This window comes from Harpia harpyja, chromosome 1 (assembly GCF_026419915.1).
Source record: "Harpia harpyja isolate bHarHar1 chromosome 1, bHarHar1 primary haplotype, whole genome shotgun sequence".
NCBI classification, from domain to species: Eukaryota; Metazoa; Chordata; class Aves; order Accipitriformes; family Accipitridae; genus Harpia; species Harpia harpyja.
In genome coordinates, this window is record NC_068940.1 from 62150753 (window position 1) to 62163711 (window position 12959).

The following is a 12959-nucleotide window of genomic DNA, read 5'->3' on the forward strand; positions in this document are numbered from 1 at the left end:
TGCAGCTTTTGCTGTACAGGGAGTACAGGTAAGGTTACTCTCCAGTACCTAGCCCTAGTTTCACGACACTTATGAAAACATGTAATTCTGGAGATAGCTACCCCTTTAATTCAGATATGACCAGTGGGTTTGGAAATTACTAGGGAGAATGGACAGACTGGCAAAGGCTGGTCCAAGGTCATTATTTAAGCCTCATGCACTTTGAAACATCCGAACATTTTCACTACTTTGCATTTCAAACACATCTAATTGGAAAGGTGCAAAATAATTTACATTAAGTATTAGCCTAATTTTTGAAACAGGTGAACCGTAATGATTCATCTTTTGAAAAACATACCCATTCTCAAATACTGTAGACTAACAATTTCATATGTGTTTATATACTCCATACTTTTCACAGATGGCTTACACATTTAATATCTTATATAAAATAAGGTTGTTTCGAATGTGTGCCAGTAAGACTTCTGTAAAAACAAATATTATCTACCATTTTCTTTCTACAGTAGACTAAGCTTGGATTTAGCAAAGAGGAATGTCGTCTGGTCTGATTTGGATGCATATATGCCATGAGCAACCTCTCAAATAGATGCATGAGGCTGTTGCTGTCACCTTTCCTAGACAAATACAGTCAGGCTAATGACTGACGGATGAGGTGTGTTTTGCTGTGGCATAGCTAATGTGTATTAGCTATCTTGTTTTAAAACCAACGTGGAGACAAGGCACAGCACTTTTATTGCGAGGTAAACCAGGTGAGGCCAACCAAAAGCAGCAGCGTAGTGCTGACCTCCCCTAGCAACCTAGCTGCAGCTTGTCTGATTTTACAGGCACGTAGCTACCACATTAATTAAGTTTTCACTGTGAAAAGCCTCACAAAACCAAAACAAGGCCCTATGCCACTGAAGAAAAAGCCCAGTGTAAGTGGCTGTATATGTGACAGGAGATTCACGTTAGCCTATTGGGGGAATGGTATCAGTCTCATCCCAGCAGCATGCGATCTAGTGTAAGCAGTAATAAAACTGCCTGAAAAAAGGCAAACCAGCCTGTACTGAATTCCAGCCCACTGTGACTGCCGGACTCCTCCCAGTCCCTGTTGTCTCCCCTTAAGTGCTGTACATATCCTTGACCCTCTACTTCTTTTTAGTCTCACACAGATTCATCTACAGACTCATCACATTGAGTAAAAGAACTGCTGTATTATACCAGTGACCCAAAGTATAGTATCTCACAACAGCAGTATCACAGGTAAGAATATTCTTTTTTTGTTCTGCAAATGTATCCCTTTCCAACCACTTGTTCTCCCGCATAAGCAAACACACATGCAAACGCACTGAATGGTTGAGTACATCTGAGCACGATACCCTGTGTGGCAGCGCAACAGATAATGTTTTCTAGCAAATATAAAAAAGCCCTTTAGGCCAAAATATTTTGCAAAGGGAGACTTAGTAGCACTGAACTGAAGTATCATTACAACTTTCATACGTATATGGTCTTTGCAAGATGTGCCTTCTCCAACATGCAAATGAAACTTCAACAGAAAAACAAGTGGAAATCATAGCTATTATTAACTAGAAAGTGAGAGACAGAATCTAGACTTTTACAGAACAATAAACATTAGGTGTCATCTGATCATAGTAGGCTCAGAAATCCAAGTAGTGCGTGCCGCACAGCGGTGCAAACTCAGACTTGAGAAATCAGTGATGATCAGGGAGCTGGAGGTGATGGGCTGGCTATTGCAATCTCTTACATCAGATCCATCTTGTAAATTCAGCAATCAGTTGTGTTTTATTGGTGTCAAATTGGTCTAAGAGTGGAGAATCAGGCCTACTGAATGGTCTAAATGATGACAAAATGAAGACATTCTCATCAGCAAGCAGTGATCGGAATCAACATAACCTGAAATCTTGATGTATTTTTTTTTCTATTTCTCTTCTGAAACCTTAAAATATGAAATCATGAGGTCCTTTTTATTACATATGATCACACTATTTCAGTTTAGTCTTCTCCTGAACTGTATTTTCTAGTTTAGATTATTCACAGGTTTCAGCCTAAGAAATTCCAGGTTAATACAATAGCCCCTGCTGTACAGTGTAATATAAGCCATTCACGAAGGAATGACATCTAAATTTTGTCAAAGCATGGGGAAAACCAAAAAGCATTTATCAAACATTTTCTTAACATTGGGCTTCACTATAATGAGGTTTTGTACTCTCCATATATCTTGATTGGCCATTTGTATTTGGAAAAAAAAAAGGGCACTTTGCAAAGTGACACTTTTAAGTCTTTCCTCTCCCTGGCTATTCAAAGATTTTCTTTCCTTGATCTTTGGAGGAAAGTCTTGCATTATTTCTGATGCTCCAAGCAACCGCTTTGCTCATACCCCTTAGCACGTAGCAGCCTGAAAGCTTCTGTGGCACAACTGTTCAAGGCTTTTCCCTCCCCTTCATTACATGGACAGCCGTTTCCCTCCAAAACGGCTGCCAGGCTCATTCCCTGGCCTATTTTCTCCTCCTAGCCTCAATGTCACCCTTTCCCTTCACTGCCCCTACTTCCAGCCGACCTCCACCATCCATCTTGATCCTGTCCTCCTCACCACAGGGGAATCCAAGGGCAGCGTGCCTCGCTGCCTGCACACCGTCGCTACCTCGGCGAGCTGCCCAGGACACAAGGGGCACCACCTCTATACTCTCATTAATAATACGCTATTACTTCTACCACCCTCACCCCTCACTTGCGATCCGATCAGCCAGGGATCACAGGCGTGGCCATTTCACCACCACTTCAGTTAGCCCTCCAGTGCAGCGTCCCCTCCGGAGGGAGAGGGGCGGCGAACGAGCGGCAGCGTGGCCGCCACCCAGGAGGCAGGCCCGCGGGCTTCGCCCTCTCCTCAGACCTTCAACGGTTCGCCCTCCCCTCTTATTTTTGCCATTTCCAGGGCGAATTGCCGGGCACCTTTAGGAAGCCGGAGCCCAGGGAGGGCACGAACGGGAGCAAGCGCTGTCCCCGAGAGCCGCCGGCCCACCCACCCCCCTCCCCTGAACTGCCCCCTCCTGCCCTGCCCTGCCCTGCCCTGCCCTCCCCTCCCCTCAGGCAGCCTCTCCCCCTCTCCTCCCCTTCCCCACCCGCCGCTCGCTGCCCCGCCCCCCCCCCCCAACGCGCTTTCCCTTCCCCCATTGGCCCGCCGTGACGGCAATGGCGTGGCCTCCCTGCCGCGCAGGCGCAGCGGCGCCCGGCTCGCGGGCTCGCGCGGGTGCCCGTTGCCCCGCCTCCCACCCGCCCTCCTCCTACTCCCCCCCCCCCCCCCAACGGCTCTCCGCGAGCCGCCGCGGCCGTTGTTGTCAGTTGCGCCTCGGAGTCGCCGCAGCGGCAGGGCCCGGCGGAGCGCCAGGCGGGCAGGCAGGCGCGGGGCAGGACTCGCCGCAGCTCAGCCGGGGTTCCCCGCTGCTCCCGCTGGGGTCTTCGACCCTTTCCCTCCCTTCCCGCCGCCGCTCCCGAGGGCAGTCGCGGCGGGCGCTGCCCATGCAGGGGGCGGCGCGGGGCGCGGCGGCCCGAGGAGACGCCGCCGCCGCTGCTGCAGGCAGTAAGTTGCCAGCTTGGGCTGGGCCGGTGAGGACGGGGCCGGCCCGGTGGGGTGTGGTGGGTTCCCTTCCTCCCCTCCCTTCGCCTTCCCGTTTCTCCCGGAGCCGGCCTCGCCCGCCGAGCTCCTCCCGGCCGGCCCAATGGCGGCCTCGGCCCAGGAGGAGGCAGGCGGTGGCGGGGGGACGCTTCCCGGCCGCCGAAGGTCGGTGCCGCCCGGGGCTGGAGGAGAGGGATTTGGGGGGGAGGGGAGGAGCGGGTGTTACGGCGGGCTCCCGGCGGGAGACTCCTGTGCCCCCCCCCCCCCCCGCCACCGGCGCGGCGGAGCCCGGCGTGCCCCACGCCAGCCCCTCGCCCCCTCCGAGGCGGGGTCCGTGCGACGCGTCCCCGCACCAGCAGCGCGTGTGACCGGCTCCCCGCCGCGCGACTGACATCTGACCCCGCGCGTGTTTGTGTCCGCCCGGGTGCGTGCCCTCGCCGGCCGCTCCGGAGCAGTGTCCGCGCACCGCGGGGTGGGGGGGGAGCGGTGGCGAGTTTGCCCCTCCGCCCTGCTGCCCCCGCCGGCTCCTCCGCGTATTCTCCGCCGCTCGGAAAGCAGATAAACAAGGGAGGCGAAAGCCCTGCGGTTAGAGAGTCGGTCCGGTCACGGGTGCGTTTTGGGGGAATGACGGTGCATCTTACCCCTCGGAACCAGGTGCGCGGCCAACAGGTTTGCTCAGAATGCAAGCTGGCGTCTTTTCTGCCGGCAGGGCTGGAGCATGCCCCTGGCAGAGGCTGGGAGCACAAGTATCCCTTGTTCTTTGTCGATACGTGTGTTGCTTCTGTCAGTACACTTACCGCGTTGAATTTACTGCCTTTAGATTACTATAGAAATCGGCCGGATAAGTAGATAAGTCCTGGGTAGAGGTCTTTGTGCTTTTTGCTAGGTGGGTTTTGGCACCCAGATGGTACTCCACTAGTTAAATTTATGGAAGATGACTTTTAAAGATGTTTGTGGTTGACATACCGTCTTGGTAATAGCTGAAGGACAGATATGTGTGGTTGTTTTTGGTGGTGTGCTTTTTTTTTTTAATAAGTAGACCGAATAAAGTGTCAGAGCACATCCACTAGGGAAAAAGACTATATTGGCCTGAGGATGGTTGGCGACAAATGTGACCTATTTTCAAATTGGATATTTTTATTGGTAAGTGATGCAGGAACACCTGTGAAGGAGAAAGCTTTACATGGGATATGGAAATATAAAATGCTTTGGGTTTTTGCTTATGTGTAGATAGTTCCTTACTGATCATCTTGCTTTCAGGAGCTTGTTAAGAGTAGATATGCAAAGAAGTGTTTTCCTCAACGGTACCATTGCAGTTCCTGGAGCAGCTGAAGTGTATTGTATGATTTACAGCCATCTAGCATGAATGAATTGCATGCAAATCTGCTTACGCCTGCCCTCTGTAGTGCAGTCACTACTTAGTCATATAGGCTGCTTTTTGCAGTTGTTTATTACGGATATATTTAGATCTTTAGGCTCTGGGGAAGGACCAGTTTAATAAAACTCAGCAAAATGAAATCTATACGAAAATGTTTACAAGCACATGTTTATTATGTTAGAACTAAGCAGTTCTTGCAAGGCATGTACCATTAGGAACTGGGTTAATGAATGGTAGGGTTTTTTGATAGCTGTAAGTGTATCACAGAAAGTGGGAATTCGGCTAGCACTTATTTTTGTACTATTGCTGACCCTTAGAAAGAAGGAATCTGAAACAAACTTACAAGAACTAACAGTCATTGCTACATAAGGCAATAAAATTTTACTTTGTGGAACATGTTGAAATGTTAACTTAAATTAGACTAATAATTGCCCCTTTTACTTCTAGTGGATGGAAAAAAAAAAATCGAGATTTGAGGTCTTAACAATAAAATCTGAGGAGAAAGTCCAGTCTTGTCTCACATTTTTCCTGAATGTTATAAATGACCAGAAAAGTGGTAGAATGATGGCATGATTTTTGAAGTGATTGGGAAGAGAAGCTAACCTGAATGCTGGAGTGGTGCCTGGTAGGCAAGGTATCATCCAAGACAGCACTTTATCTGGCTTTTTTGAGGGAATCTTTGTGATCCACACCTGAGGCTTCCAACAAAAACAAGGAAAAGGGAAGATGACATCTTAAGTGGACTTAGTGGTAAACTGTTTGTTTTTTTTTCTTTTACACAATTGAGAAGCAAGAAAGTACAGATTGAGTTTTGGATCCTGAAATTTCTGTACAGGTTACTGATGTTCCTTGAATCATCTTGCTATGAGAACTAATATTCCCATGTGGTGTGGGTGGTTGCACCGCAGATACATAGTCTGATTTCTGATTATTTTAAACAAATAGCATGTTAAGAGTATACATGTTAAGATGCTACTGCAGATATTCCTGTACTTGTGGTAGTCATCTTCCTTGTGCGCTGTTCTGACCAACTTGGTCTCTTCTAAGGTTCCAACTCCCTGCCTTCAATATCATACTTGAGTAATTCTTTTGCAGTCTACACCTTCAGTGTATCATTGCCCTTTTTATCCCACTAGCAACTGTAATGCCAAAGTAGCGCCTTTGTCTTGCTTTGTTGCCTGCCTTGCTTTCAAGGGCACAGTATCCTGGTGCAGGTAGCTTTTTTTTCCTCAGAATGTGTGTGTGTCATGAAAAAATGTACTTCTTTGGATTTTGTCTGCTTTCAAAGTTCCACTGAAATGCTGTAGCTGTAAAACTTCTCAGTGAACTTCTGTCCATTATAGTGTTTTCTGATTATGTCTTAAAATAAGAAACCAATGAAACATGGTTCAGATCAGGGACACTGCCTTATGCATATAGGGCTGAATTGCAGTTTATGATGAATATACCGATGTTAAATTGCATAAGCTCTTAACTTTACTAACCTACGAGGTTCTGTGCATCTTCGTTGTCACACTACTCTCAAGCACTTAACTGGAATGCTACAGCTTCTGTAATAATGTAAAGTAGCTGTTGTTTTAATACACATAACAGTATTATGTAAGAGCTTAAGAGGATTTGAAAAACTGTGTATTCACTTACAATTCTAGGATAACTTACCCTGGCAGAGTTCTAGTACATGTCAGTTAAGTCACCAATGTTAAGAACTTAATGAGCAAAAAGTGCTATGTAGTTTTTACACTTGTGAAATACATAAGAGCGTGTTTGCTTTCTGAAAAGCTGAATCTCCTGGTTGTATAGTGATCTTCTACAGCAGTGTTGGGATGTGAATGTTGCACTGAATTTGACAGACTGGTTTTTACTTCTGTTCTTCACATATCATTCTGTGGGTTTTTTTCAGTAGTCTCCTATCTAGTTACTGACTGGACTTAAACCAACTTGAGAGATAAGATGATAGCCTAGACTTTTATAGTTTTATTTCATGTTGAGGCATGGTGAATTTCAGGTGTCTGCCAGTTCCTAACTAATTTAGGATGCTATAAATGAGGATAAAATATTGAAACTGAGTAACTGGAGGTTGTGGTCGATCTATTTCTTAAGGTTTAAGTAGTTTGTATCCTAGATGGAAAATGTCAGTATCTCAGAGGCAACTTAAGTCAATTCAGTACTTAAGTTTTATGTTACCAGATGTATTGCTAAACAAATGAAGCTATCTGACATTTGAGCTCAGAGATTGTTCTTAAGAAATTTAATAGCAATCATTATTGCTTGTCATAGGTACTAACAGTATGTACACATATTTGCATCTGAATACTCCCATTTGAGCTAGTGGTTGATGCTTTCACCTCCCTTGATACAGAATAAAAATCATGTTTGTGATTTTGAATTTGTACAACAAAGATGATTTTAGATCTTACAACAGTGGCAACTTATTAAAATGTTAAGCCACACTGAAGTATTCATTGATTAACAGTGGAATGTTTAGAGCTCCTGTTAGTGGTCTTTGCGACACTGTCTGGCGTGAGAAAATTATGTGGTAATGTTAAAAAAATAGACATTTGGAAAAGGTGAAACAATTCTGAGAATTCATGAACGTGGAGTAGATGAGGCAATTCCTCTAAAAGAGTCCAGCTTGGTGGAATAGAAATCCGAGTTGTCTGTTTTCTGCAAAGTTCCTGTAGTAGGTTTTCTGGAAATAAAGATGCAGTGTCTTGTCTAAAAGATAGTGATGCCATCATGAATCACAATAATATGACTTCTGTCTGATATGCAAAGTATTTCTTCATCAGTTTCATGTTCCCAGTTATTTTGGGGGCCTGGGGAAGAACAAAAAAAAGGAAATTGTGATGAGATTTGGAATATTAAAGCCTTTGAGAAGCTACTAGGATACTGCTTATCAAGCTTGGAAAAGTATAATTTTGGGGTAGGGAGTTCAACTACCATGAGCTATGTCTGTTGCTTATAAGATGGTCAACTGAAAAGCTTGTTGGTTTCTGTGGTCTTCAGGTTGGTTAGGTTTATGAATGTCTGTAACAGATATGCATGTTAATTTCCTGTAGCTGAGCAGAAATTTTTCTTTCAGTGGGAACTGCAAAACACGGATCATTTCAGTTGAAACTAATTTTTTTGTATATCATGACATCACAGGGCCTTAAAATTTTAGAACTGATTTACAGACACAAAAAGAAAGTACTAGCAGATATTGCAAAATTTGAAGTAAGTCCTTTTAAAAAGATGTTATCACATACCAGTTTGCAGAAGACAATTTAGGGGACACGGCCATTTGGGAAGATCTGGTATTCTCTTCCTCTGCAATAATACTTTAAGAGCAGCTTTACATCTTAAGTGAATGGGGTGGTGGTGTCTGTTTGTATTACTGTTTTTTATTTATTTAGCTACATACTGGACTTTGAGAGTAGGCACAAGAGGAAAACAGGGACCATATGAAATTAATTGCTTTTGGAGCTGTGGCTGGTGTGAGGACTTTAAATGGTGCAAAGCTATTGCTGAGTTCTCAAATCCATAGGGCAGATTGCATTTGTCTTGTGTAATACCTCCTCTTAGAAATGGAAAGTGTCTTGTGAGCTACAGTGATTATCAGCGTGGTTATGAAAGTATCTTGGGCTTTTAACACATTTCACAACTAGAGGCAGTTGGAACCAATGCTAGTGACTACTAATGATGAGTTTGACAATGGATCGTAGTTTGATCACTCGTAGCACATCTGTCCTCTTAATAGCTTTGGCATCTAGTCTGTAATCATAATCTTGCTATTACTACTACTATCTTGCTATTGCTTTGCAATATATACCTACTTAGGTGTTGTCTGTATCTTTTTTTTTTTCCTCTTTCATCTACTTGTTGTGAAAGAAAAAGGAAATACACATTCTTGACTTTTAAAGGCACCCCCCCTTGAAGGACCAATTCAGATCCAGTGGCTTTTTTCACTTGTCTGTATTGAAGGTGATTCTTACAAAGATGTCAACTATAGTGGGGTATCTACAACACAGTTCTCAAATTTTATTTTGCTCTTTACTAGTGTTCTTGCAAGCCACTCACCACAGCTTTACAAACAGGTGTGAAAGAGGAAAGCTTAAACATTCCATGCTTGATGTGACTGTACCGTGACTTAGAAAATAGGATGGCAGACAGAAATCTGTAGGTCTAAAAGTTTGGGAATTTCTTGTCTAAGAAATACTTGTATTCTTTAATTGATGGTATCCTGAATCGTGCATCATATTTTTTAAGTTTGATTTTTCTCATACATCGGAGCTGCCTCAAAGTCTTGCTCTTAGATCTCAGGTCATGCAGGCTCTTGTAATTTTCTGTTACAAAATAATGTTAGTAACTTTTTTCTTAAATCTATAATGCAACCTCTCCCTCCTCCAACCTTTTGTTATAGGTTCAGGAGCAATGTTTTAAGTTTATTGGCCTGCTAAATATTTTTGCTGCTGGCTGTTCGCTGAATAATGGACCTTAGAGTTGAAGCATTCTTGCTGGCATTTTGTTTTTATTTCTGGATTCTAAGAAGAGTTAAGGCTAGGCACCAGTAGCCCTGATGCCTGCAATACATTCTAAAATAATGAAAACACTAGCGTTTCACTACAGACTTCCCAAATGTTTAATGGCAAAACTTCATCAGCAATTGGCAGCTCGTATCTTTTCAGAGCAAAATTCAGGGAATAATACTAAATCGTGCAGGTTAATTCTTCTTTTTATGTTTGGAACATAGAACTACTTGATAACTCTTATCTTCATTGTTTTAGGTGTGGCCATGCGGAATGGTAGATTTGCTGATACATCTTGACATTTTAGCAATGCACTGCGAGGTGGATGCTGATGCTGTGGGAGATGACAATGAGGTCTAATATGAAAATAAAAGCACATGTACACCTTGAAAAATCTACTGTAGTGTTTTACTGTGGAACTTGTCAGGAGCAGGAGAGTTTATGGGATTAGTCATCAGTGAAGGGGAAGATATGCATGTATGCTGTGGTGCAGTCACACAAAGTGGAAAATAAAGCATTAGATAGCGTTGTGTATATGATGACTGAGTTGTAACACTGCTGCCCCCACCCCCCAGGAATGCCGCATCTGCAAGGTGTTTGGCTGTAGGGCAGGTATAGATTGCTGTCCTTTCTGTCCTTTCTTCGAGTACCTTTGGTAGTTGTGAAGGCTTAGGTCACAGGAAGGTTGGGGAGGAAGGGCTTTGCTGGACTCTGACACCTCTGTGTGGAAACAAAAGGAGAATACGGGCGTAACATCATCACATAGAAGTAGTGGCTCCTGTAGTAACAAAGACTGTATTTAAAGGCTCATGGATTAGGCTGTGAAGCTATTTTACAGTAGGATAGCAGATTAAAAAAATGATAGGAAATATTGGAAAAAAAGTGAAAAATTATACTTGCACAGTTTTGTAACTGAGTTGATGTTTCCTTCAGTTTGCTCTCAGATTCTAATGATTGGTACAAATCACTTTCACAGTAAAAAATTATGTAGTGAATAAATAATTGGTATATATACTGTTATTCATCTGAGACAAAAGAGATCAAAAGGGGAAACAGGGTGAAACTTATTTAATCTGTCTTGTGGGTGTGTATAATATGTACATCCACTGAACTAGTAGTCCTAAACTCCTGCTACAGAAAATGAAAATGTGTGCTTTTAAGAAATGATTCATGTGATGTGTTTAGCTATCTGCTTTAGGGTGCAATTTGTTTTATCATAGGCTCTTATCTGTGTTGACTGAACCTCCCATTTATTGTGAAGGGAGACAGGAATGGTTAGCTGTTTGTGGACGAGGGAGTCCCAGTGAAGATTACTTCAACTTTTATGTCTGTTAGCCTGATAATGCAGGGAAGTTTTTGCATTGATAGCATTATAACATTTTGTTGAAATGGAACTTTGACTCTTCATCTTCTAAAGTAAGAAGCTAATAAACACATTAGGGTAAGATGAACTGGGCTGGTCTTGCATGTAATGTATAATATAATGAAACTTTTTGGACAGGATGAATTGCTTAAAGAAAAACTGGTGTCTCTGAAGCATGCTGTTTTTCTAAACACATCTATTAGAGATCTATTCATCCATCTTTTAGAGGTAGTTGAATCACAGTACTGTTGTTAAGCTCCTTAATAGGATGCATGTGATATTACAAAACGGCTTCTGCAGATCTCCATTACAGAGGCTGTTTGCAGTATTTTGTGGGATAGGATACATGAGCTTCTATGGAAGGAAGGATCTGTTCTGAATCTATTTACTGGTAAATGTCTGCATTACATAAAATGAGTATCGGGGGCGTAGCTGAATTCTGGTATAGTTAGGGAAAACTGCATTTTTAAAACCATAATTAGCCACATGGATTAAATGCTGCTAATGGTTAGTAAGCTCGCCAGCTAGAAAACCCGAACTCTCTAATGCTGAAAAATGAACTTATAATAAAGGACTTGAGATAATGTGAATTAAAAGAAAGACAGGTAAATATTTTCTGTGATATAACTGTCTCTTAAATGTTTTTCCTCAGGCTGTAGTTTGGCTTGCTGGCAAAATATGGCTGGCTGAAATTTTGATTGTTGGGCGCTGCAGTTCGCAGCTCCTTCATTTGGTAAAAATGTTCAAGAGGTCCCATTGTAAACTGGGTCATTGAAATGATCTGTCATTAAAACTAACCCTGTTTTGGATCACGATGGTAGTAGATGTGTTAAATCTGGAAGTTTTGGGTGATTCCATTTATAGTTAGCCCCGAAAGTGTTACTGATGTAACTAAGGAGACAACTGCAAAGAAAGGGTCACAAAGAGGCTTCAGCTTGAGAGCTGGTACCTTGTGAAATTGCATTCTTAGTTGATCCCTAAGTGCTTTCAAAATTCTGCTTTCTTACTCTAGAGAGAAACTGAGAAAAAGAAACTATTTCTCTGAAAAGTATTGGTATAGCAACTGTGATCCTTCAGCATATTTAAATTGTAATGAAGGTTTGTACCTATATGCACTATGGCAGTTTTACATCCATTTCCTACTACTGAGCAATTCTTTATTTTGGTATGTTCACTTCAAACCACGTGTGTGTGTCTAAGATCCTTGTGTTTAGCTGTGGGAGCTTCATCTCTGAAGATTTATTTTAAACCCACAGAATTAAAAGTTAGTTGGTCTGTTATTGCGGAGACTTAATGTTAAACTGTTAATGAATCTGCATTAATTTTATTTCAGCTAATGGGGCTGCAACATTAGTAAGCGTAGTTCATCTTCCATTTCTGTAAGCTTTTATCCTATTGATTACTGTCTGATGTATTTCTCCACAGCTTAGGCATAACTGATTTTTCCTGGAATTTTGTTGACAGGTTGATGTTTATGTGTATTCTGTCATTTAGAGATAAATCACTTGTTGAGTTTGTATGAAGATGGTTGAGAATGTGCCAAGTGAACAAAATAATTAGTATAAATCTTTCCTTACTGCTGAGTATTGTAGTTACTTAAATTCAGACAAGTTACATTCTGTTACATCTGGCTGGGATCGCTTTCTCCCTTTTGCCCTGCCAGGGATGGAACCTTCCTGAATTTAAGAAAGAAAAGCTAAGTCAAAATGGAGTGAGGCTTTTTTACCTCCATCTTCCTTACCTCTTCCAGTAATGAAACTTTGGTTTTGCCACGCACTAAGAAAGCTCCGTCTTGTCTCCAGGTGTTCTTTTTGAATCCAAGACTTAACAGAAAATATCTCTTAAAGCCACATCTCCCCTTAGAGAGTAAAGGTGTTTCATGATCTGGGCCAGATTTGTAGGATGTGATGAATTCGTGTGAATAGAGATGTAAATCTTGAGTTTTGATTTAACATTCAAGAAAGAAATGGTCTGTAAAAACTTGAGCACTGGAGTTTGTGTTGTTGGTAACTTCAATTGCATAGGGAATGGCTGTCTGTTTTTTGATACAACTTTTGTGTTTTTAAAGTTTAAGGGTTCTAAAACTGTAGTTTAGCA

General features: G+C 42.6%; 1 protein-coding gene across 2 annotated transcripts in view; it reads left to right on the plus strand.

Moving 5' to 3' along the window:
- Positions 1-3321: 3321 nt before the first annotated feature.
- SNRK (SNF related kinase) overlaps positions 3322-12959 on the plus strand; it is a 41273-nt gene continuing 31635 nt past the window's right edge. The window contains exon 1 of one of the 2 annotated variants that reach the window (XM_052797221.1): positions 3322-3577. The gene's annotated coding sequence lies outside the window, so the exon portion shown is untranslated. Of the gene's footprint in view, positions 3578-3759; positions 3779-12959 lie in introns of those variants that run through there. The other variant, XM_052797231.1, reaches the window with a different exon arrangement.